Source organism: Ceratotherium simum, chromosome 4, assembly GCF_057802395.1.
Source record: "Ceratotherium simum simum isolate JZ-2026a chromosome 4, ASM5780239v1, whole genome shotgun sequence".
Taxonomy (NCBI): domain Eukaryota; kingdom Metazoa; phylum Chordata; class Mammalia; order Perissodactyla; family Rhinocerotidae; genus Ceratotherium; species Ceratotherium simum.
In genome coordinates, this window is record NC_141903.1 from 76,329,337 (window position 1) to 76,352,328 (window position 22,992).

General features: G+C 35.4%; 1 long non-coding RNA gene across 3 annotated transcripts in view; it reads right to left on the minus strand.

Annotated features, from left to right (window-relative positions):
- LOC147917337 (uncharacterized) overlaps window positions 1-22,992 on the minus strand; it is a 189,195-nt gene that overhangs the window by 16,414 nt on the left and 149,789 nt on the right. For 2 of the 3 annotated variants that reach the window (XR_015552010.1, XR_015552008.1), the window contains exon 4: window positions 3,055-3,220. The exons of the other annotated variant lie outside the window; for it this stretch is intronic. This is a non-coding gene — a long non-coding RNA (uncharacterized LOC147917337). The remainder of the gene's footprint in view (window positions 1-3,054; window positions 3,221-22,992) is intronic. 3 annotated transcript variants of the gene reach the window in all.

Below are 22,992 nucleotides of genomic sequence, written 5' to 3' on the forward strand. Positions count from 1 at the left end.
AAGACATTTTTCCTCTTCTTTTGTTTTCCTTTTCTAATTTTCAACATTTCATAAAAAGAATATTGTCATTTTTTTCAAATCTTTCATTTACTTTTCTTTGTACAATATTCAAAGAAGAATAAAAATATTTTCTCTGATTGATATATCTTTCCTATTTAGTTCTTCTTTTGACACTACATTGATTTTCCCCTCTTGTGTTTTGAATAATGTTAAAATCATCATGGCTGTTCATGTTCTTTTCACTTGTTTAGGATAAAATATTCAATCATCATCAAAAGAATGCCAATAAATTGTTCTAAATATCTAAGCAAAAAAAAGTCAATTTTTCATAACTTTTGAAGTTAATTTTTACTCAAAAAATAACACAAGTGGAAAAACATTTCAAGTATATTTTACTTTTTGTAAATTGGAATCCACTAATGTTTGTGAAATTTCACAGACACTATTAAATTATTACATTTCAAGATTAATACCTTTTTTAAAAAGTTTTTAAAGGAAGAATTAACCAAAGCTGTTATGGAATGCATTATTTTAAGCAATTTATGAAAAGTTAACAGATATATAGAGTCACCAGTCATGTCTTTCATATGCTTGTTCATTTTTTTCTTGCCCTGTAGCTCAAGGTTTTCAAGTATTTTGATGATGGGCTATCTACACTGCATTAATCATCTCTAGGCTCATGCTATTTAGAGCAGAACTAACTTTATAATTTGTCTAGCATGTCTCAATATATACTGTTTGTGTAAATAGATGTCAAGTCCCTAGAGAGACATTTTTCTCTCAAAACAGTATAATTTATTCATCCATTTATTAACTTATTAAGTCCTACAGTTAGTAGGTTGCTTGGTGTTGAGCCTACAAAATTAAATTAGAGAGCTTTTTCTTTGAAGCTGTGGTAGGGGAAATACATTCCATTCCAGGATCATTCAATTGTCTAAGAATAGGATATATAGTGAGAGGGAGTAGTGGGAGAAAAGGCTATAAAGGTAGGATAGAATCAGGTATAAGAGAGACTTCAATGCTGCATCAAGGTATTTTATTCTGTGAGTAATAGGTATAACCTTTAGGTTTGGGGGCAGTAACATGATCATATCTAAATCTACTAGCAGGCTTAAGGATGTGCCAAGATCGAAGGTGGGGAGATGAATTATGTTACTACTGCTAAAGTTCAGGTAACACACAACAAAAGCCATAACAAGACAGGATTAGTGAATAGCGTGGAATTGAAATAGATGGAACTGTGAAGCATAAGAAATCAAACACAAAGAACCTGGCCAGGATAAGACTAGAGTTAGAACATCAGAAGGTAAGTTACCCCCAAAACTACTGTTGGCTTGCCTGAGAGGAACATGGAAACATAGAAGATGTGGAATTCTGTAGAAGGAACAGGTGTTAGGGGAAAGATGGCTAATTTGATTTTTCAACAATATAAATGTAATGAACTGTCTATGGCCCCTGTTACCTCTTGAGACTCTAGTGCTTGTAGAGTAGCTTAACCTAATGGGTAAGTATGGAACATCCTTCAAAGTTAGATACAGGTAAAGGAATTGGGACCCATATAAATGCAGCTTGCAAGTTTTAGATTTCAAGATTTAAGGGTCTTGACTTCAACTTTAATACTGTAAAGCACAATGGTTGTTAGACAAAATCTGTTGTTTGTTCTCTAAACATTTTTGTTGTTAGCAAATAAGTAACGAACATTTGCCCCTTCCCTTTAATCAAACCTTGGTTCATTCGTTCGTTCCTTCCTTCCTTCCTTTCTCTTTCTCTCTTTATTTGTATCCATCCATCCGTCCATCTATCTATACACCTATATATCACCCACAAATCCTCAAGGGTCCAGGAAAATGTCTCCAAATTACAAACCCACCAGAGATAATACAAAAGACTGTTTGTTTTTTTTAAATGGGAGACTAAAATAGTTTTCATATTTAAAAATTTGTAAATGGGGTAGTACATACTTATGTTAATATTTTAGATAATATAATTCAAATAATTTATCCCAACCATTATAGATATGATACAGTAGTTTTAGTATATTCATTAAACCATATCCATATTCAAAAATTATTTTAAAAGATATGATATCTCAAGTGCCCTGAAGAGTCTGAATAAAATATGTATTCTTAATTCTTTCCCCAAATCCAACTTTCTACATCTAACAATTCAAAGTTCAAGCTACAGTTATGATTTGAATAAGTAATAGAATGCAATACATTCACACGAGACATTGATTAACTCAAAATTCCAAAAAATTTTATTTAACACCTAAAACCCTGCAAAAATGCCCAAAGGAGTATTGATATACTGTGGTTGGAGACTGCACTCTTCATAAACTCCCTTTTCATACTATAAAATCAATTGTATTCTATTCCTTCATGCATCTATCGATTCTACAGGAAAATGCTTTTATAAAAATCAATGTGTAAAAGACTTCTTTTATAGTCTTATCTTTGTCTCTTCACAAGGTTGTTTGATGTTTTATTGTGAATACTAAATACTCTTGATGATCAAAATGTAAAAGTAGTCTGTAACATTTTACAAAAAAGAGAAACATGACATCACCTTGATATCATGAGAAAAAGTTTCTATTTCATCTCCCACATGTAAATATACTATTCAAGACTATTTACCTATATCAAGGGAAGATTTATTTTTGAAAAATTATATCGACTGTTATTATTCAGCAACTCTTAATTATTTAATGAATCTGAATTAATAGTAATTAATTGTATTTAAATCTCCCTCTCCACAGTGTACTGTATAAGACACTCGGTGAATGATGATTATACAGCATTTTTAAAGAAGGTAGTATATCACATTTCTTTGAAAAAATCTAAACATATGACATCTTCGGAGGATTTTCTCTTTAAAAATAATATTACTACCCTTTACCATAGATATATTTACACAATACTTTTGGATCAGCAACAAAAAATCCTGAAAATTAGAATATCCATCATATGGAAAGTGTCAATCAGAAAGCATTATCTTTGCATAGTTAAAAAAATTATTCAAGCAGATGGATTTTCAAATTCAACTTCAAAACCCAACCTTCACGAATTCACTTGAATCACATTCGCTTGGACATTTCCTTAGGCAGCTGCTTGATGTCAAATGTGTCTTTTGTCTGTTTTCACTTATTTGGTCAATTTGCAGTTTACAGAATCCACCACAAACTGACTTTGCCGAATGCATAAGAAACGAACTTCAACTGATCCTGTATTGAGAAAAAGGTAATTTAGTCTCCAAAATATTGAGTTATTTCCAGAAGAGAATTCAAAGGAGAAGTACAGAAAGCCTTTCTGATTAAACCTTAATTAATTAGCCTTCATTTCCCCCTACTTTCTCTTCTTTTCCTCTTGTTCTTCTCTCCCTGTTTTTCTCTAATTAACACGTGAAAGTTCAATGCAAAATTGCATGAACTTCATGAAGGAAAAATGCCCATTTGAAAGGATATGACTGCATTTTACCTCAATGGCTCTGAAACTCAGAGAAAGCAAAGTGGCAGATGGGCAAAGATGGATGATTTCCGACCAGGAATATCGTTGTTAGTGTAGCATAAGCCATGGGTTTGGAGAGATTTTATCACTTAAAGCCTTTAGATAATAAAACAATTGCCTAATGAGCCAAACTCTTGCATTATTTATTCTAACATATATATTCATATTATAATTACGTCATTAAGACGCCTGATATGTAAGATAAATGTATATGATTATTAAATTGATTTGAACATTCTAATTCTATAAGTAGAAGTCTTTGCTTGTTTGGGTTTCTTTTCAATTTGTTTTGAAAAGGTGCCATCCGGTTTCTTTGAATTCTTTCGCCTATTCATTCAATAAATATTTATTAATCACATACAAAGAGCAAAGTACAATTCTCTGCACTGGGAATATAGGCAGTGAACAAAATAGACAAGGTTGTTAAGAAAAATTGTCAGACTTAGAAAAGGACAGACAATATTACTGGTTAGACTTTCAATGAAATGCTCACATTGACTAGTGGGGTCTCTGGGGATTACCTGATTTATAGAAGTGTGCTTTTTTTTTTTTTTTTTTGTGAGGAAGATCAGCCTTGAGCTAACATCCGATGCCAATCCTCCTCTTTTTGCTGAGGAAGACTGGCCCTGGGCTAACATCCATACCCATCTTCCTCCACTTTATATGGGATGCTGCCACAGCATGGCTTGACAAGCAGTGCGTCCGTGTACGCCTGGGATCCGAACCTGTGAACCCCAGGCCGCCAAAGCGGAGTGTGCGCACTTAACCGCTATGCCACCGGGCTGGCCCCCGGAAGTGTGCATTTTTAATTGTCTTTGACGTATAATAGAAAAAAATTGAAAAGTAGAAAACTGATATAACTGATTCTGTTCACGACAGTGCAAATAAACATTGTCCAGTAGTAGTAAATCTCCCTAAGTCAAATTCTCATTCCAACAGGTTGTAACATGTTACTGATTCCCTCACTTGATGAGTTAAATAATAAAATCTTTGAAACATGTTCAATTAACACTTGATGAGAGCCACAATTTTATCATTTTGAAAAATTTTTTTAAACAACTCCCTTGTCTTTTGGCACTTATATTCTAGTGGATCTTATATAAATGCCTGAACAACGTAAAAAGATAGGATTCTTCCATTCTCATTCACTATAATAAGATGGTTTCGATGGAAGTCAGGAAGTCTTCATTTATGTCAGTAGAAAAATGTAAGCGGAGAATGTGTTTCAAATGTCTGGGCTTACAAAGCAAATCTGTTCATTTTGAAAGACCCAAAAGTAAGAGTACACTGTTTCCTTGGTTTCCTTTTTTTAAACTTTGGCTTGGAGCAATAAGATTGTACAATTTTTGGATAATGATTTTTGCTAGTTAACCTGAAATGAAAGTATACATATTGTTTATAGAGTTGATGGTAAATATAGTTGAACACCCACCGTACAGTTTACAGGATCCAGCTGGTTATTATAAGCTTTTATGAATACTCAATAAAATTTAATAGATACCCATTCTCGTACCTTACTCCCAGAGCCGCAATCAGGTAGAAAATCAGCACATTTGGAAGAGACTGTTACATCATTTCATTATGAACCCTGACAATACTTGTTTTGTAGTGATATCTGTGAATGATAAAATAGTAACTAAAGATATGTGTAAGCTTGAATAGTGATATCTGTGAATGATAAAACAGTAACTAAAGATATGTGTAAGCTTGAATAGTGTGATAGTTGAACATATTGGTATAAAACTTTTCTGAAATTTTACCAAATCTTCTTAAATAATTTTTGTAAGTTCTTTAGTCTATTTTTTATTATTTAATTACTTAGGTGGTTAGGAACTCATATAAACTAACTTTAAAAATAATTGCAAACTGATGAGAGCAACAGTTTAATTGGATTACTTGTTCAAGGGAAATTCTACATATAATCTATGTTTAGACGATGAAAATAGTGACTATAATAAACAAATGTATATTATTAAATTGCTTTAAAATTTTTTTGTCATGATTTTGGAATATAGCTTGTATACTTGTACTTTTCCAAAAGCCTATGAATTGCAATTTAAAAATTTGCTGCTTGAAAATTCCAATTCACCAAAATTTGCTCATCATTTGGTAAAATAATTTAACCCTTTCTCCTTTTTTCCTACTCTTAAAAGCACAAAAATAGCATTTTATTCTCAAAACACATTACAAATTGGATTATGACATATTTCACAAAGGCTAAATAAAGCAATTATTTAGTGACTGCCACCACTACCTTCACTTAAAGGGAAAAGAACAGAAACAGCAGGCATGTGGGATTGTAATTTGGAAAGAGAAAACTGGTGTCAATCAGACCAACAGAATACATTACAAAATTTTTAAGCAGCGTCCCCTCTCCCTTTCAAATTGACTTTGTAGAGGGAAGTTTATAATCTAAAATAACAATAATCATAATACCAATAGCTAAGGTGATTGGTTGCCTTTCTAGTCCAAGGAAAACAAAAATGAAGGTAATTATATCTTTTTAATTTTATCAAGCAACAACATTTCTTTTGAAATTTAGTAAAGACAGAAATCAAGTACTAAAAATAGTCTTTGCCCTGTAGGAGATAATGTTTGTTTTCCCTGCCCATTGACTGTTTACCTTCACCTAGAAACAGCCTCACCAGAGTTTCAGTTTTCTTTTTTAAAGTTTTTACTTACTTTATAATAATTATAGTTTTACACAAAGTTGCAAAGATAGTACAGAGAGATTGCATGTACTCTTCACCCGGTTTCCTCCAACAGTTATGCCTTACACAATTGTAGTGCAATGTCCAAACCAGGTATTTGACATTGGTACAATGTGTGTGTATAGTTCTATGTCGTTTTGTCACATGTGTAGGTGTGCATAACCATGACTACAATCAAGCTATAGAACTACTCCATAGCCACAAAGATCTCCCTCTTGTGATCCCTTTAGGGTTACACTCATCCCCCTGCCCCAAGCATACCTAACCCCTAGGAACCACTAATCTATTTTCCATCTTTATAATTTTATCATTTTGAAAATGCTACCTAAATGGAATCGTATAGCATGTGCTCTTTTGAGAATGGATTTTTCACTCAGCATAACGCCATTGAGATCCCTTCAAGTTGTTGCATGTATCAACATGCGTTCTTTTTTATTGCTGAGTAGTGTTTGATGGTGTGGATGTACCACCCTTTTTTTATTTTATTTTATTTTTTTGTGAGGAAGATCAGCCCTGAGCTAACATCCTATGCCAATCCTCCTCTTTTTGTTGAGGAAGACCGCCCTGAGCTAACAACCGATGCCAATCCTCCTCTTTTTTGCTGAGGAAAACTGGCCCTGGGCTAACATCTGTGCCCATCTTCCTCTACTTTATATGGGACGCCGCCACAGCATGGCTTGCCAAGCGGTGCGTCGGTGCGCGCCCGGGATCAGAAGTGGCAAACCCTGGGCTGCCGCAGCGGAGCACATGCACTTAAGTGCTTGCGCCACCGGCGGGCCCCTACCACCCTTTTTTTAGCCATTCAATTATTGAGGGAAAGTTACTTTGTTTCCAGTTTTGAGCTATTAAAATAAAGCTGCTGAGAACAATCATATATAAGTTTTTCAAGATAGGTTTCCATTTCCTTGGGTTAAATGAGCAAGAATGCAATTGCCTGGTCATATGGTAAATGTATGTTTAACTTTTAAGAGACCACCAACTATTTTCCAGATTGTACCATCTTACATTCCCGTCAGCAATGTATGAGAAATCCCATTTCTTTGCATCCTTACCAGCAGTTGGGTTTACTATTTTTTATTTTTCCTGTTCTAAAAGTGTGTAGCAGTATTTTATCATGGTCTTCATTTGCATTTCCCTAATGGCTAGTGATGTTGAACATCTTAAAATGTGCTTATTTTCCATCTGTATATTCCCTTCAGTGAACTATCTCTTCATATCTTTTGCTTATTTGATAATTAGATTATTCATGTTGAGTTTTGAGAGGTCTTTAAATATTCTCGGAGTGAGTCCTTTGTTAGATACGTGGTTTACAAATATTTTCTCCCAATCTGTAGCTTGTCTTTTCATTCTCTTAACATAGTCTTTTCCAAAAGAAAAGATTTCAATTTTGGTGAAGTCTAATTTATTTTTTCTTGCATAGATCATCTTTCGATGTCATATCTAAAAGTTCTTCTCCAAGCCCTAGGTCCCATAATTTTCAACACATCGTGATGCCGTGAGTGGGGCTTGTTATACCTTTACGGGGTGAAAGTTCAGGCTCTCTACTTCACCTTTGCTGGAGGAGTAAGTATGGCCTCAGTTTTTTTTTTCTTGTATCATCTGACTGGTATAAAACAGTTACACCAATGTTTTCTGTCCTGCGAGGCTACCCATTCAGTGATCCTTTGGCTAGAGTAAAACTTCCTTGGGACTTTCTTTGTATGCACCCATTGCTTTTTCTGGGTGGCCAGCTCTCCAGTATCCAGTCTGGGATAACTGAGCTTAAAAGAAAACTCAGGGAACTCACCGCTGTGTTTTCCCTTGGATCTCAAGACCCCAACTTGGTCTATCTTCTGTCATCTTTCACATCTTCTCATTTTTGTTTTATATATCATGGCCAAGGTTTTTAGTTGCACTTAACAGGAGGAATAAAAAAAGTACTTCTACTCCATCTTTCCAAAAGCAGAAATCTTAGTTTTCTTTAAATGATCCAGGTTTCTCCTCCAACTCATTTCATGTCCGATTCTGTCATATGTAGACACTGCATTCTCCTGGACAGAGTGATTAGTTCAGGTTTGTAAATGTAACCCAAACAACTGCCTTTCAGCACAAATGAATATTGATATATCTATGTCTATATATTTATTTATCTATATATTTATCTATACTATATACTAATCTATACTATTAGAAATTCACTGCAGTTCATTTTCTACTTTATTCAATTCCATTTCATTCTATTTTTTTGCTATTTTTCATCTTTAATGTTGATTCCCTCCTTACAAACTATTTTGTTTTCCCTCTTATAGGTTGAGTCTGTCCTAGGAGAATATATGCCTTTGTGTAGCTGTTGACATGAAACATCTGTGCAGTTAGAAACTGAACATCTGAGGAGGGCACAGGAGATTTTGGAAACAAGAGTAAAGAGTTAAGGGGAGAAGATGATAGTCCTAAAACAACATTCAACTTTGACCAGTCCCATATCAAACTAGCTGTCAGCAGGAAGTTCTGATTCAAGCGAGAGAACATGTTTTAAACTAGCATAAAATGAGATGATTTTAAACTATTGTGGTTGATTTATTTTTGTATCTTCAGGCCCGGTATCAAAAACAACACAGAGTAGGTGCTCAAAAATAGTCATGGACTGGATAGCTGACTGAATGAATGAAGTCAGGACCTTCAAGAAGTCTGAGTTAATGAGGTTGTACTTGGAGGTTTCCATACTCATTTTCATCCCTCTTTCTACCATGGCTTGGTTGAGGTTTTCAAGTACTTGTTCTTGATTATCTACATATTATTTGGCTAAACTCTTGACTTCTCTATCTAAACTGGAACATGAATACAGCAACTTCCCTATCAGAAAGCTTTTGTAGAGTAATAGCTGCTCAATTCAGGCCGACTTGGCTTGGACCTATTTCAGAGACACCCTGCCCATGTCCATAGCCTCTGAAATCCATTTTTCACTTTTTCTTAGCTGACTTTCAGTGACTGTCACTTTCCTCCTGCCAGTAGCTTACAGGCAGTGAGAGCTGCTACTTTGGTCGGCATTCCTGAGTTTGTTAACGGAATAACCGTCTGACAAAGGTAGCAGGCTCAAGCACAATTTGGGACACAGGTGAGGGGAAATGGTGGGTGAGAAAAGGATAGAAGCACAAGATGCATCCAATCCATTATTTATTTATTTATTTTCTGAGGAATATTGACCCTGCACTAACATCTGTTGCCAATCTTCCTCTTTATTTTTCTCCCCAAAGCCCCAGTACGTAGTTGTATATCCTACTTGCAGGTCCTTCTAGTTCTTCTATGTGGGACCCTGCCTGAGCATGGCTTGATGAGTGGTGAGAAGGTCTGCGCCTAGGATCCGAACCGGCGAACCCCGGGCCGCCAAAGCGGAACACATGAACTTAACCACTACGCCAACAGGCCAGCCCCCATCTGATTCATTATTAACTACAATCTTTTCTCTCTTAAATCCAATAAACTACCCGCCTGGAAGGAAGTTTATTGACAAGGTCTAAGTAAGCTACAAAATAATTTTCTGTTACTTTATGGGAACTTTCTGTTATATCAATGGACAATTTTCATTCTGTGTAATAGGTTTTCATATCTGTATTGAGTGTACATTTACTAAGAAGTCATTTGAACCATAAATGTAGGTGCAAATAAAGACACAGATGATATGCTCATGTGCACAACTTGACTTCATATTTTCTATTCATTCTTTGCTAGATTTTCTAGAACAAGTTTGTCTTTCAATTTTTATTGTTTAAATTCATTTAAATACACAATAATACAAAAATGCATTTCCCCTATAAAAATGTAAAATAAAGCAATTAATTTTAAAGTCACTTTATTATTATCCTTAATCTTGGTTCTCATCTACTTGTCTCTTGTCACTCACCATGTTTATCAGCTTGGTAATTATTCTTCCAGATATTTGTCAACATGTATTTAATATTCAATTTATTTTACTTATGAAAGTTATCTGAAATGGATTTTCAATCCAGGTTTTCTTACTTGGTTTTATAATCTTGACCATACAAAGTTATAGATTAGATGAGAATGAGTAAACTGAACATTACGTAAGTAGTGTGACTACACTCTAAAAACAAAGAGCTTTGAGTTCCTGTAGTACAAGACAAAAATTAAAAAAAAAATAATCACAGAGTAATATAAATTAAATCAAAAAAATTATAAAATCAATTATATTCTAATGTAAATATAACAATCAAAAATAAAAATAAATCAGAGTATAATCATTATAAAGTTGAAAATGAGCCCCTAGATATGTCTGGTGAGTAGTAGGTCCTTAATGGCTTCTTATTTTTCCTCCATGAGTTATAGCTGCACCTTTTAGGGTGCAAAAATAGAATACATATAAAATAAAGATTTACATATCCTAGTAAATCATTATATCATTATTAACAAACATACAGAAAGTCATGTTTAAAAAAAGTGCTAACATTCATAGAAATGAGGGAATTTAGATTAAAGTTATCTATCAAAGGAGTCTGAGGGAAAAAATGTGACATAACATCCTTTGTAACTAACCCCACTGTGCTGGTGTATGTTTTGCAGCTTCATTGGAGTCATCTAAGTTTCTTGGGCAAATAAATATTTAAAAACACTAAATATGTTTCTAGCAACGACTAAATATTCTGTCTAAAATAGACACTACTCACAGGATTAAAAATTCATCCTTCAGTTTAAGTTGGGGTTTTTTTGTTTGTTTCCCAATCTGTATAACTTAAATACTTTCTTTCACCATGGCTATTGCACCCGGGGTTTGCTATGCATACTAATTTTGAGAGAATGTATTATTTATTACTGCCTCAACAGATCTTAATGGCTATATTTTGTGTTTGACAGTTCGGTAAATAAATTTTTAAAAATCTTCCTTCTTTGCCCCCTCCCCTGCCGAGCTCTTGAGCCCTATATGCCAACTTTCAGCTCAGATTGAATCTTTGCAGCTGAGTTTCAACCCATGAACAACATTAGCTTGCGATGGAAATGCTGATACGGCTTAATTACAGTGGCGTCAACTGCTCCATTGTAATTAGAGATCTGCTGACCCTCTTAACTGGTTTTGCTTTCAGATCATCAAGAGACAGCCTCCTTTTGCCAGCCATTCATCAGCTTCCTTTAAATTCAGTAACAGTTTCATGGTAAATGTGTTCCTTAATATAGTTTCTTTGGCTGCTGAGAAGTTGGATGTTCCTCTCAGATCCTGAATTCTGGGCTCAAAGGGCTTAAAGGAAACTGAGTAGATAATTTAAGCCACTTCATTCTTCTTTAGTCAGAAATGTACCTCAGTCATTCATCCTAGTATTCTTTCCCACATTTAAAGCTATTTGGGGAAGCCATTTCCCCTACCCACCTTATCGGTAACTTCTAACATTCATTCCAAGAACAGTACACTTGTATTTCTTCAGACCAGCTTCAGTGGAGATGGAAAGCAGCTGGTCAGCTTTCCCCCGGAAACCTACTCATGAAGATAGCAATTTAGGCAATCTGCAGTCCACTCACTCGCTACCTCCTAATCCTTAACTAGTTCACATTGCGTTGTTCTAAAGACCTTAAATTATTTATATTCCTTTTTTCGTTAATAGCAACCGAGGTACACTGGGCCATTCTCATAGCACGTTTTCTGGGCAGATTAAAAAATGTAATTCCTATTCGTATCTGTACTAAGAATCTGATAAAATCATCAGAAAACAACTCACTTTGAAACCAAAGCTAGTAAATCCCCATATATTGCAGTAGATCTCAACCTTTGAGAGGCACCTGGGTACGGGTTAAAAATTCGGATTCAGTAAACTTTTCTTGGACCCAGGAGAAAGCCTGCGCAACTAGCACCTCCCTCCTTCCCTCCGCCCAGATTCTCAGGCAGATGGCACGTGGCAACACATGGAGAAGCAGTGTCACAGCATCAGATTAGCCAACTGTAGTTATAAGCAAACTAATGAAACATTTAAAAATTGCTATGGATAGAGATTTGAGAATTATCCATGTCCAATCAATTAGAGTAATGCTTAAAACTTATATGCTCAACCGTGCTGAGGTTTATATAAGTGTACAATCAGAATACTTGGTTGCAAATAACAGAAACTGGCTCTGGCTAACTTAGGTAGAAAAGGCATTTGTTAGAAGGCCAGCGGGTAGCACGAGGAGTTATAGAAAAACTGGAGAAATAGGCTTAGGAAATAGGAAGAAATAGAGGTATGAAAAGGAAAGCCAAGGAGCAACATAGGGAGAATCAGTTTAGGACGTTGCTAGAGCTGCCTCCATGAACACACTTTACTGATATGACGCCCTCTTCTCTCACCACCACTACCCCCTAGAATAGTTTCTGTTCTTGTATATTCATTTCTTGAAGTTCCAGAATTCAAGGGAATCAATCCAGTTAACTGAACCTAGATCATATGATAAGCCCTGACTCCAGCCAGAAAATGGCATCTTTCAAATATCAAGTCATGTGTAACTAAATGTTGTGAACAGATCATACGGCCCAATAAAGCTGCAAACTCAGAATACAAAGCAAGAAGAAAATTATTGCTATATATAGAATGGCACTAGATTTCTGCTGGCAAGATTCTTATCCATTAGAATAATAATCTCTTAGTCAGAATTCTCCTCTCAAAAAAAGTATGGCAAGGACATTATCTTTCTTTCAAATTGGTAAAGATAACTCACGCTCTCACCAGCTATACAGACTTCATATAAATGGAATTACCCTATTGTGTCCGGTTACTCTCACCCGCATGATGCGTCCATGTTGTGGTAACAGTAGTGTATTAGTTAAGTTTCTTCAGAGAAACAGAACCAATAGCATACATATATATCTTTTGTGAAGTGTGTTTTCAAATAATTTGTTCACTTTTTATTGTGTTGTCTTTCATTGTTGAGTTTAGGGCTTTTTTTATATAATCCAGATACGAGTACTTTGTTAAATACATCTTTGGCAATCTGGTATAGCAGTTTGTGTCTTGCCTTTTTATTTTGTTAATAGTGTCTCTTCATGATCAGAAGACTTTAATTTTAATAAAGTCCAACTTGTCATAATTTTTCATTTATAGTTAGTGCTTTCTGTGACCTGTCTCGGAAATCTTTGATTACTTGTATTTTCCTGTGGAATCTTTATAGTATTAGCATTTACATTTAGGTCTATGATCCATTTCAAATAAAATTTTGTGTATAGTGTAAAGTAGGGATCAAGTTTCATTTTTTTTCCCAAATAGATATCCAGTTGTTCTGGCACTATTTATTGAAAATATTTTGGTTTTTTCCATTGAATTATTTTGACATCATGTTTGAAATTAATTAATTTGCTCAGACATACATAATTAGTAAGTGGTATCCAGAATTCTAATCCATGTCTGACTCTACCGTTCTTAGCAGTTCTCTGCCTCACATTCTTGCAGCAAGCATTTACTGAATACCAAATATATGCTAGTCAATGAATATGATTACCCAACATTTTTCTAGGTACCATGAAAAATAAGAGGTTGTATATTATATTGCTTCTCCCTTCGAGGAGTCTATAGTTACATAGTGGCATATAAGGATATTAGACAATGTTCAATTTCTATAGAAATTAAGTGTAATTTACATGCATATTATGTCACAATTGAACATCCTGAAAAATATGTTTTATGTGAGTGGTAATAATATCACAGAGAAAAGAACTGTAAAATAATACCCTAAAATATTTGTCATTTGTTAGCAGGAACCAAAGGATTTTCTCTGTGTATTCTACCTACTGGTTTTGTGCTCTAATAACCGGACAAAGCCACCCAGTACTTCTGACAGCCTGAGTCTGGCTGCACTATATCTGAATTTATTACTTGCCATTTGTTATACTGCTAATAAAAACAGTATAAAATACTATCTTGTCACATTAAATCTGCAATGGAAATCTTGTTATATTTCAAGAAATGATTTAATATTTTATTATCTAAAATGTGGTGTAGAACGAGGTTTACCACCACTTCTGTGAGCAGCTAACTAAATGTTGATTGGGCTAAAAGTTGCAACATTGGCTGCATGGGATAAGCTTTTCAACTTCTTATAGTACAAAAGGGCACGGTGCACTTAGGCGCCTTGTGACTAAATCGATACAGCCCAGCCAAGGCTCAGGACCCCATATAACATTTCCAAGTCATACAGTGATGCTTCTAGTTATCCATAGCACTTGAACTTTTAAAAAAGTTGTTACTGTAATAAACAATCTTAAAAAGTAAAAAAACACATATAGAATGAAAATAAAGAAGAAATCATATCCTTGATCCTTTCTTTAAAATAGCTACATAAAAATGGCAATATTACAGTAACCTAGTTTGGAGAGAAAAGAAAGCTGTTACATTTGTATTCGGCCATTAAGTGATTGGTTTTTATTCCTTAGAATTTCTGTAATTGAGACTAATTGTTGTAAGGTTTTATCTAGAACTAGCCTAGGGTATGTTTTGTGTCCAAAAAAAAAATTCCTTAACTAAAAATCCTCACATATTACTGACAGATTGCTCCTTCTTTGTCCATACTGCTGTTCTCAATATATCAAAATATACTAAGATATAACTTGGTAGTCCTATTTAAAATATATGGAACCAAGGTGTAAAGTGAACGATAATCACAATTTAACTATTTTTTATCCTATCTCTATTATAGACTTTCTTGATGGCAGAAAAGAAGCATTTCTTGTATAATATTCATGCATTCTGTAATATATCATATGAGAAAAATAAGCTTCCCATACTCCCTTCCGTCTTAAGTTAAATATATATGCATATTTTTAGGTGCAATTATTACCAACAATATAGAAAACCTCCAGAAATAAAAACTTCTTGTGATTTTCAGAAAGCACCTTTAAAATGCTCATTTTATCAGGAAGTGAGAGAAAAACAATTCTGGGAAAACTATTCAATATTCAATCCCATAAATGCTCACCCTGTGACTTGTTCACATACTTATTTTTTTCCAAATATTTAGTTCAATTTTGTTATATTAATTTCCTGTTTAACACCCTAAGGTTCTTATGCCATTTATGGAGAAAACTGCAAAGAAATGTACTGTGTAAAGTATTATCACTTCCAATTTTAATCCTGGTGCAAAGGCTCTAGTAGTGATAATATTATTTAGAAAAAATGAGAAAGGAAGGGACTGATAAGATCTAGAATTTCCGACAGGATTGGGGGACACCATTGATAAATCACTTAAATTTACTTTGCAGAATGTCACATACCCATCGCCATGTTAAAACAAGAAAAGAAAAATCTACCCACGCTATTTCCCTCAAGACTTAGGTTACTTCATTTAAGAGGCTCTAAGTGACTGTTCTTAACACTGGTTTTCTGGAACAGAGGATAGAACAACCTGAGTAGGTAACTTATTAGTAGGCCTTTCAGATTCTGTTGTAGTGCTGTTGAAAAGGACCTGCTTCTGAAGCCTTAAAAGTGTAGGTATATGTGTGTGTGTATGTGTATGTGTGTGTGTGTGTGTGTGTATGTATGTAGTTTATGTGCTTCTGTTTCAAATGGTTTACTCTATGCTTAGAAGGCAATATGAGAGTAAAATCTGGTCCACCTGAATCACTAAAGAATTAGAATTTGACTTATTTGCAAAGGTACATTAATAAAGGCACACTGTTAAAGCTTATAATCAGTTTTTCCAAAGATAAAAATGTTGTCATTGAAAATTGTGACAAGATTTTTCTAAAGCTCCAAGAGATGTAGGGAAGACATCGTTATTATTCCTCCATCACCACCCTCACTCACAGTTTCTGAGAGAAACTATCATCTTTTACTGTAGTCTTTCCTCTTTGTTTTTTCCTAACAAGACCAAAACAAGTTTCTTTACAAAAGTTTATAGAAAGTACACAGATGAGGATTAGATCTTTCCTACAGAGGCCACCAGCTAATCAACCAGATTGCCACCCAACAGTCACCTGCAAACTGGGAACTTTCTATTTTCATAATATTTTAATTGCCAAATTTGCCTTTGCTCAAAGTAATAAAAGCTTTCTCCTAGAATGAAGATTACGCCTCACTTAGCCAACTGAGTTTGTCACTGACACGCATCTCTGTGTATTTGAGTTTTTTATATTGTATAATTGAGATACCAAAATGGAGTGGTAAAGAAGTTTTGAACCTCTGCTCAGCCTTGTTTCTGACCCCTGAAGTCTTGAATACTTGAAACAGGCTTCTGCAAAACAGCTATTGTTTGTGAAACTGCTATGATAGATCTCACACTCGCACTTTTGGCCCCTAACTTCACAAAGACCAAGCTTTCCCCCACTCCTCGGTAAATTCTTGAAAATGGGAAATTGTTCCCAAAGATCTATAAAGATGACCTTGGAGAAAGAGCATGGGCTCTGAAGGCAGACAACTGTGGGAACAATATCAAGTCCTGCCACTTAACCAGTTCAGGGACTTTGAGGAAGTCATTTGACTTCTGGGGTCTCAAATTCCTTATTTGTAAAATAATAATAAAAAAGAGCTTCCTTTCCAGATTGTTGTGAGGTCTTACAAAATATTTAGGTGAACAGATCAAATACTGTGTCACATCACCCTCTGATGTTTATAGTGTCCAAATCAGACTAAATAGTCTCTATTTTACCAGACAGCGAGGTGTCCACCACCAACTCTATCTACAAGTAATAGGCCAATCATTAATTTCTACTTCCCATCAAGACCATTGACATGGGCCTCTGAGTGATGAGAAATAGTTTCTAGATCAAAATGTCTCACTTAGCAAACGGGGCAATGCAATATCTCAATTCCCAATTAACTTAAAAACAGTCAATGAATTAAACTAGAAAATCTTGGATAGACTTTCTCCAAATTGTAGGAAAACAAAGATAGCTTTTCTTTATTCAGAACAGTCTACTTTGATTCTCAGAAGACTCCCTTAAGAGCAAGTAAAATTACCTAACACTACCTTAGATTTTAAGGTCTGACTCCTCAGTCAGAAATTTATAGCTCTTATGTTAAAAACTGTATTTTCCCTCAGAATCAAAGAGCTACTCCCTGATAGTAATGAAGCATAAAGGTTGGGGTACAATGGTTTCCCTCAGCCAAAATATCAAAGTCTTCATACCTACTCTTATACCAATACACTTAGAAATAAAGAGTAAAATGGTGTAACTCTAATATTCTTAATCCTTTCAATTTTCCCTTTTTCTAGAGCAACAATTCTTTAAATGTGATGAGAAAATACTTTGGAGTGCCCAAGAACTTATGCGCAGTCCATGACATCCTCCCCTTTCTGACCACCTATCTGTGTGAGAATGGATTTTTTTTCAAATACTTAAAATAAGCAACATGTCACACCAGATTGAAAGTAGAAGCAGACACGAGAACCCAGCTGTGTTCTAGTAAGTCAGACAATGAAGAAATTGTAAAACTTTAAAACAATGCCACACCTCTTGCTAATATTTGGCTTTGAAAAATAGATCTATTTTTCATTTAAAAACATGTTATTTATGAGAGTGACATCAGCGTCATGGCGGAGTGAGCTTTCCCGTAAACTCTTCCCGCAATAAGATACAACAAAAGGAACAGTCACAGACCAACAACAGAATCCAAGACAGCGAAAAGCAAGATCAGAAAGATCCACACTGCCACACACCTGAGAGAGGAACATGCCGGGCCCCCAGAGGAAGTGGGGAGAGGTAAGGAGAACCCCTCTCCCTCCCCATCAGATCAGCGATCCCGGTCCGAGAGGCTCCCAGAGAGGAGGGAGGGGCCACCCTCTGCAGGAAATTGTAGCTCTTCAGCCTCTCTCAGCCAGTGGGAAACTCCCACACAGAGGACTCAGAACTGCTACAGGGTACCATCTACATCTGAGCACCCCAGGAGAGCGGATAATGAGGGGCGAGCGAGAAGCCCCCCACGGTCAGTGACCCAGTGGGTGAAAGAGAGAGCCCCGTCCCCCACAAGCCAGACACTGCAGTTCAGCCAACCAGACCAGACCAAGCTGCTGGCGGATCACGGCGAACAGCCAAGGCAGAGTGCAGAGGGCTCAGATTACACAGCCGTTTACCCCAACACAGTGGCGGTGGGTGGAAATTGCAACCAGATATTTCCAGGATGAGGAAAAACAAAGCCAATACAGGAACCACAGTGCAAAGGTACATGAAATCACCAGACCAGAAGGAAAATGACAAGCACCCAGAAACCAACCCTGAAGGCACAGAAATCCATAACCATAACCTAAACGACAGAGATTTCAAAATAGCTATCATAAAAAAACTCAACGAAATACAAGACAACACAGACAAACAATTCAACGAGATTAGGAGTTTCTTCACAAAAGAGATTGAAATCATAAAGAAAAACCAATCAGTACTGATGGAGATGAAGAACACAATGGAGGAGATAAAGGAGAATCTGGAATCTTTAAAGAACAGAGCTGACAATATGGAGGAAAGAACTAGCATTATAGAGGATAGGAGTGCAGATATGCTCCAAATGGAAGAGGAGAGAGAACTAAGACTAAAAAGAAATGAAGAAAGTCTCCCAGAAATATCTGACTCTATTAGGAAATGTAACATAAGATTTATAGGTATTCCTGAGGGAGAAGAGAGAGCAAGAGGAACAGAGAGCCTATTCAAGGAAATAATAGCTGAGAACTTCCCAAATCTGGGGAAGAAGCAGGAAATACCAGTAAGCAAAGCCAACAGATCACCTAAATACGTCAACAGGCAAAGGCCCACTCCACAACGTGTAGTGGTAAGTCTGGCCAAAGTCAATGACAAAGAAACAATGTTAAGGGCAGCTAGACAAAAACAAAAAATAACACTCAAAGGAACTCCCATCAGGCTTTCAGTGGATTTCTCAACAGAAACTTTACAGGCTAGGAGAGACTGGAATGATATATTCAAAATACTGAAAGACAAACTTTTAGTCAAGAATACTCTATCCAGCAAAAATATCCTTCAAATATGATGGAGAAATAGTAACCTTCCCAGATAAACAAAAGCTAAGGGAGTTCATGGCCATGAGACCCCCACTACAAGAAATATTCAAGAAGGCACTCACGCCTGAAAAAAAGAACAGAAAAGGAATACAAAGCTTGGAGCAAGGAGAAAAATAGGTAGATTAACTCAGAAAAATAGTAGATCTTTACCGGAATAGGTTAGCAACCACTTAAATACCAAAATCAAAGATCAAAGGAAGGAATTCACCAAAAATAAATTTAACCTCATCACTGTAATCACACACCCACAACACAAGAGAGAATAAGGTATAACAAGAACGACTTAGAAGGGGAAGAGGAAAGTGATTGAATTAATTTAGTATAAGGAAATAGGAGGCCATCAGATAATGGACTATCTCATACACAAGATTTTTTACACAAACCTCAAGGTAACCACTAAACAAATAATCAAAAGAAAATCACATATGATAAACAAAGAGAAAACTAGAAGAGTCATAAGACAGAACAACCAAACTGAATTGGCAGTCCTAAACAAATGGGACAAGAAACAAAGGAAATGCAAAAGAACCAGAAAATAAGTGACAAAACAGCAACATTAAGCCTTCATATATCAATAATTACCCTAAATGTAAATGGATTGAACTCTCCAATCAAAAGATACAGAGTGGCGGGATGGATTAAAAAGCAAGACCCAGCAATATGCTGCCTCCAGGAAACACATCTCAGCTCTAAGGACAAGCACAGGCTCAGAGTGAAAGGATGGAAGCCAATACTCCAAGCTAATGGCAAACAAAAGAAAGCAGGTGTTGCCATACTCATATCAGACAAAGTAGACTTCAAGATAAAATAAGTTAAGAGAGACAAAGAAAGGAAATATATAATGATAACAGGGACACTCCACCATGAAGACTTATCACTTATAAATATATATGCACCCAACATAGGAACACCAATGTACATAAAGCAACTATTAACAAACCTAAAAGGAGACATTAACAACAACACGATAATAGTAGGGGATCTTAATACCCCACTTACATCAATGGATAGATCATCCAGACAAAAAATTAATGAAGAAATAGTGGACTTAAATGAAAAACTGGACAAGATGGACCTAGTAGACATATACAGAGCACTCCATCCAAAACAGCTAACTACACATTCTTCTCTAGTGTGCATGGAACATTATCAAGGATAGACCATATGTTGGGAAACAAAGCAAGCCTCAATAAATTTAAGAAGATTGAAATCATAACAAGCATCTTTTCAGACCATAATACTATGAAACTGGAAATCAACCATGAAAAAAAACTGGGAAAGTGACAAAAATCTAGAGATTAAACAACATGCTACTGAACAACCAATGGATCATTGATGAAATTAAAGGAGAAGTCAAAAATTATCATCTGGAAACAAATGAAAATGAAAATATGCCATACCAAACCATATGGGATGCAGCAAAAGCTGTCCTGAGAGGGAAACTCATAGCAATACAAGCCCACCTTAACAAACAAGAAAAAGCCCTAATAAGCAATCTTAAATTACACCTAACAGAACTAGAAAAAGAAGAACAAACAAAGCCCAAAGTCAACAGGAGAGAAATAATAAAAATCAGAGCAGAAATAAATGAAATTGAGACCAAAAAAACAGCAGAAAGGATTAAAGAAACAGAGTTGGTTCTTTGAGACAATAAACAAAATTGACAAACCCTTAGCCAGACTTACCAAGAAAAAAAGAGAAAAGGCTCAAGTAAATAAAATTAGAAATGAAAGAGGAGAAATTAAAACAGATACCATACAGAAGATTATAAGAGAATACTATGAGAAATCATATGCCAACAAATTGGACAATCTAGAAGAAATGGATAAATTCTTAGACTCATACAACCTCCCAAAACTCAACCAAGAAGAAATGGAGAATCTGAATAGACCAATCACAAGTAAAGAGATTGAAATAGTAATCAAAAACCTGCCAAAAAATAAAATTCCAGGACCAGATGGCTTCTCCGGTGAATTTTACCAAACATTCAAAGAAAATTTAATACCTATCCTTCTCAAACTATTTCAAAAAATAGAGGAAGATGGAACACTTCCTCAACCATTCTACAAGGCCAACATCACCCTGATACCAAAGCCAAACAAAGACAATACAAAGAAGAAAAATTATAGGCCAATATCGCTGATGAACATAGATGCAAAAATCCTCAACAAAATATTGGCAAACCGAATACAGCAATACATTAAAAAGATCATACACCATGATCAAGTGGAATTTATACTAGGGATGCTGGGATGGTTTAACATCTGCAAATCAATCAACGTAATACACCACAACAACAAAACAAAGAATAAAAACCACATGGTCATCTCAATAGATGCAGAGAAGGCATTTGACAAGATACAACATCCATTTATGATAAAAACTCTCAACTAAATGGGTATAGAAGGAAAGTACCTCAACATCATAAAGGCTATTTATGACAAACCCATAGCCAACATCATACTCAATGAGGAAAGACTGAAAACCATTCCTCTGAGAACAGGAACAAGGCAGGGCTACCCACTCTCACCACTCCTATTCAACATAGTACTGGAGGTTTTGGCCAGAGCAATTAGGCAAGAAAAAGGAATAAAAGGAATCCAAATAGGCAACGAAGAAGTGAAACTCTCACTATTTGTAGATGATATGATTTTATATATAGAAAATCCTAAAGAATCCATTGGAAAACTATTAGAAATAATCAACAACTACAGCAAAGTTGCAGGGTACAAAATCAATCTACAAAAATCAGTTGCATTTCTGTATGCTAATAACTAACTAACAGAAAGAGAGCTGAAAAAGATAATACCATTTACAATTGCATCAAAAAGAATAAAATATCTAGGAATAAATCTTACCAAGGAGGTAGAAGCCCTATACAATGAAAACTACAAGACATTATTGAAAGAAATCGATGATGACATAAAGAAATGGAAAGACATCCCATGCACATGGATTGGAAGAATAAACATAGTTAAAATGTCTATATTACCTAAAGCAATCTACAGAATCAATGCAATCCCAATCAGAATCCCAATGACATTCTTCACGGAAATAGAAAAAAGAATACTAAAATTCATATGGGGCAACAAAAGACCCCGAATACCTAAAGCAAACCTAAGAAAAAAGAACAAAGCTGGAGGCATCACAATCCCTGACTTCAAAACATACTACAAAGCAATAGTAATCAAAACAGCATGGTATTGGTACAAAAACAGACACACAGATCAATGGAACAGAATTGAAAGCCCAGAAATAAAACCACACATATACGGACAGCTAATTTTCGACAAAGGAGCTAAGAACATACAATGGAGAAAGGAAAGTCTCTTCAATAAATGATGTTGGGAAAACTGGACAGCCACATGCAAAAGAATGAAAGTGGACCATCTGCTATCGCTGTTCACAAAAATTAACTCAAAATGGATCAAAGACCTAAAAGTGAGACCTGAAACTATAAAACTCATAGAAGAAAATATAGGCAACACACTGTTTGATATTGGTCATAAAGTAATCTTTTCGGATGACATGCCTACTTAGATTAGGGAAACTAAAGAAAAAATAAACAAGTGGGACATTATCAGATTAAAGAGCTTCTACAAGACAAACAAAACCAGAATCAACACGAACAGACAACACACCAGCAGGGAGAGAATATTTGCAAAACATATCTGACAAGGGGTTGATATCCATAATATATAAAGAACTCACACAACTAAAAACAAAGAAACAAACAACCCCATCAAAAAATTGGCAGAGGAAATGAACAGACACTTCTCCAAAGAAGATATACAGATGGCCAATAGGCACATGAAAAGATGTTCCAC